General features: G+C 51.8%; 1 pseudogene; it reads right to left on the bottom strand.

Annotated features, from left to right (window-relative positions):
- Window positions 1-363: 363 nt before the first annotated feature.
- On the bottom strand, window positions 364-3,563 carry LOC119921374 (annotated as a pseudogene).
- Between the last annotated feature and the right edge of the window lie 203 nt (window positions 3,564-3,766).

Below are 3,766 nucleotides of genomic sequence, written 5' to 3'. Positions count from 1 at the left end.
TTTGTTCTCTGTCTCCCCCTTCTAGACTGTGAGCCCACTGTTGGGTAGGGACCGTCTCTATATGTTACCAACTTGTACTTCCCAAGCGCTTAGTACACTCCTCTGCACACAGTAAGCGCTCAATAAATACGATTGAATGAATGAATGAATCAACCCATGACCTCTGACTCCAAAGCCCATGCTCTTTTCCACTGAGCCATGCTGCTTCTCTCCCCACCCAACTCCACATTCGGGGCAACAATTCTTGTTCTGTGCCCACCGCTGTCTCACCATCCAGGACATTTCTTGGCCAGTGTTGACCTGCCAGACTGTGGGTGCAAGCAGTGAGAGGAGCGTGTTGTCAATAAAAATGTCAGAGACCCATCAGGTAGCTTCTCTGGTGGGCTCATGATCCATGTTCCTGGTCTTCGATTGGGGCTTCCCGAACAATGACCCGGCTACCAAGGGTAAGGAGTACAAGGTCCAGGGATGCAGAGTTGGGGGCACAAGGTTGGGGGTGCAAAGCAGGGGACACAGAGCTAGAGGTGCAGGGTCTGAGGGCACAAGGTTGAGGGTGCAGGATGAGGTATGCAGGGTCGGGGGCACAGACTGGGGCTGAAGGATTGGTTTGGAGGCACAGAGCCCATGTAGCCCAGTCCGGTGACATAAAGCTGGGATCTCAGGATGCTGGGGACCAAGGCCAAGGATATAGGGTCTGAGGGCACAAAGCCAGGAGGGCAAGGCCTGGTGTAGGTCTCTGTTATGCAGGCTGTAGATAAAGGGGTTCAGGAGAGGGGTGATTTTTGTGTAAATGACTGTGACTGTGGTGACCCGCTCAGAGGAGAAGCTGGATGATGGCTGGAAGTAGACCCAAACGATGGTGCCATAGAAGAGCCATACTGAAGCTAGCTGGGAGCTTCAGGTAGAGAAGGCCTTGCGCCTCCCATGGGCCGAGGGCACCCGCAGAACCGCGGTGATAACGTGGGCGTAGGAGGCCAGGACCATCAGAAGGGCACTGTTGACTATGGCGGCCCCTTCTGTGTACACCACAAGAAAGTTGATGTGGGGATCGGAGCAGGAGATCTTCAGCAGGGGGAAGACGTCACAGAAGTAGAGGGGAATTTCATGGGAGGCACAGAAGGTCATTTGGGTCATCAGGAGAGAGTGCAGCAGGGAGTGGAGGTGAGATACCAGCCAGCAGGCAACCACCAGCAGGGCACAATGCTGACGGCTCATGACCACCGAATAATGCAGCAGATTGCAGATGGCCAAGTAGCGATCATAGGCCATCACTGCCAGGAGGAAGTTCTCGGTGGCTCCAAAAGCAATGAAGAAATACATCTGGGCCAGGCAGCCACTGTAAGAAGCAGCCTGGTTTCTAGTGAAGAGCGTTCCCAGCAGGCTGGGCACAGTGATAGAGGAGAAGCCGATGTCTACCAGACACAGGTTGGCGAGGAAGAAGTACATGGGGGAGTGGAGGCGGGAGTCTGTCCTGATGGCCAGGACGATGAGCAGGTTCTACACCACGGTGACCAGGTACAGACCCAGGAATAGCACAAAGAGGGCCCGCTGATGCCCAGCGTTGGCGATGCTTTGGGGCATGAATGTAGAGCCACTGGTCTAGTTTCTTGTCCCCATGGGGAAATGATAGAGGTGGAGAGCAAGGAGCACGAGAAACAGATCTGGAGAGGCATGGTCACAGTAAACAGCTAGAGGGGCAGGGGCACCACAAACAACTAAAGGCTAAAGGGCACTGGAAATAACTAGAGGAAGTAGGTACAGGAAACAATTGGAGGGAAGGGACATGGGAAGCAGCTGGGGGGAAGAGACACGGGAAACAGACTTTGCCCCTAGGACGAAGAAATCCTGATGGCGGGCTGGGGGCAAAGAGGGGAAGTGCACCACCCCCCTCACCAACACACACACACACACACACACACACACACACACACACACACACACACTCATCCTTTAGGAACTTCCCATTCATTTAGCTATACAAACTTCCTGGAACCACCTGGTCATTTCATTGCACAGGTTGCTGGGTGAGTCAGGGGTTCTGGGTCACTGCGGGAGTCTCCGAAGTGGGGTGAGTGACTCAGGGGGTTTGTATGGACTGTGCTGAGTCACTGGAAGGAGAGTCATGGATGGAAAGGGGACAGAGAGTGTAGTGGGGTGGTCCACCCCTAACTCTGAAGGCTGGTGTCCAGGAAGACAGCAGCACATGTTATCTCCCAGCATCTTGGAAGCCATGTCAGAGACAGCAACCTGAGCTGGCGAAGCCCTGGTCTGGGGGGATTCAGGTCATTGAAAGCCCCCCTTTACAAGGTCACCTCCTCCACAAAACGTTCTCTAATTGATTCCCACCTGCCTCATTCTGTCAACTCATCTTGGACTCTCTCTAAGGTCACCAATGACCTTCTTCTTGCCAAATCCCGAGACCTATATTCCTTCCTAATCTTCCTCGACCTTTCTGCTGCCTTCAACACTGTCCATCACCCACTATCCCAGAACCATCCAACCTTGGCTTCACTGACAAGGGCCTTTCCTATTTCTCCTCCTATCTCTCTGGTAGCTCCTCAGTCTCCTTCACAAGCTTCTCTTCTGCCTCTCACTGTCTAACTGTGAGGGTACTTCAAGGATCAGTCCTGGATTCCCTTCTGTTCTCCAGCTACTCCCATTCCCTTGGAGAACTCATTCACTCTCACAGCTTCAATTCTAACCCTATGTGGATGAGTACCAAATCTACATCTCCAGTCCTAATCTCTATCCTTCTAGGCATTCTCACATTCCCTCCTGTCTTCAGGATAACTCAAATTTAATGTATCTAAAACAAACCTCTTTACCTTCCAACTCCAACTGCAGACAGTACCACTATCCTCTCTGTCCCATAACTTTGGTATTATCCTTGACTTCCCTCTCTGATTTGCTATTACAACCCAATCCACACTCTCTGCTCTTTTAACACCATCCAATTCCCTGTACCTCAGTCTCATATATCCCACCACCGATCATCGCCCATATCCGCCTCCTTCTGGCCTGGAACTCCCTTGCTGTTTATATCAGATAGTCCACCACTCTCCCCTCCTAAAATCATATCTCCTCCAGAAGGTCTTCCCTGACCAAGCCCTCATTTCTCCTATATTTCCTCCCTTCTGTGTCACCTAGGCACTTGGATATGTACACCTTCAGCACTTTGATACTCACCCTAGTCCCACAGCATTTATGTATGTATCGTTATATTTCACTATTTCCCCTATCTATAATTTATTATGCTGTCTGTCTCCTTCTATAGATGGAAAGTTCATTGTGGGCAAGGAACATGTCTACCAACTCCGTTGTAGTCTCCCAAGTCCTTACTACACAGTACGCAGTAACTGTTCAATAAATAACATTGAATGATTGACTGATTGTTGATTGATTGGGAGTTTATGGAGCCCTCAGGTAGTAGTTGCGCTTCCTGGAGGGGAACCAGGGATTTGTAGGCCTCATGTCTCATCCCCTGCACCTTCTTCTCCCATGACCCTCTTGATCAGATTTTCCCCGTCAGCCAGCACAGCGAGGCAGCACATGGGCATAGGCATCCAGCCTTCAACCTAGGACCTGGGACCAATTGGATGGGAAGCTGCAAATGTTCTGCCCATTCATGGGGCAGCAATTCTTCCCTCCGAGCTGCCCCTGGAGCCCCTTGGAGAGTGGCCGGTCTAAGTGGTTCCAGACACTGGGCAGTGCCATCTGTCCTCAGCCCCTTGGCTTTGCCAGCCCAAACATGCCCCCCGGGGATGAG

This window comes from Tachyglossus aculeatus (genome assembly GCF_015852505.1).
Source record: "Tachyglossus aculeatus isolate mTacAcu1 chromosome 12 unlocalized genomic scaffold, mTacAcu1.pri SUPER_6_unloc_2, whole genome shotgun sequence".
Classification (NCBI taxonomy): domain Eukaryota; kingdom Metazoa; phylum Chordata; class Mammalia; order Monotremata; family Tachyglossidae; genus Tachyglossus; species Tachyglossus aculeatus.
Note: the sequence above shows the minus strand (reverse complement) of the source record. Positions and strands in the feature narration are given on the sequence as shown.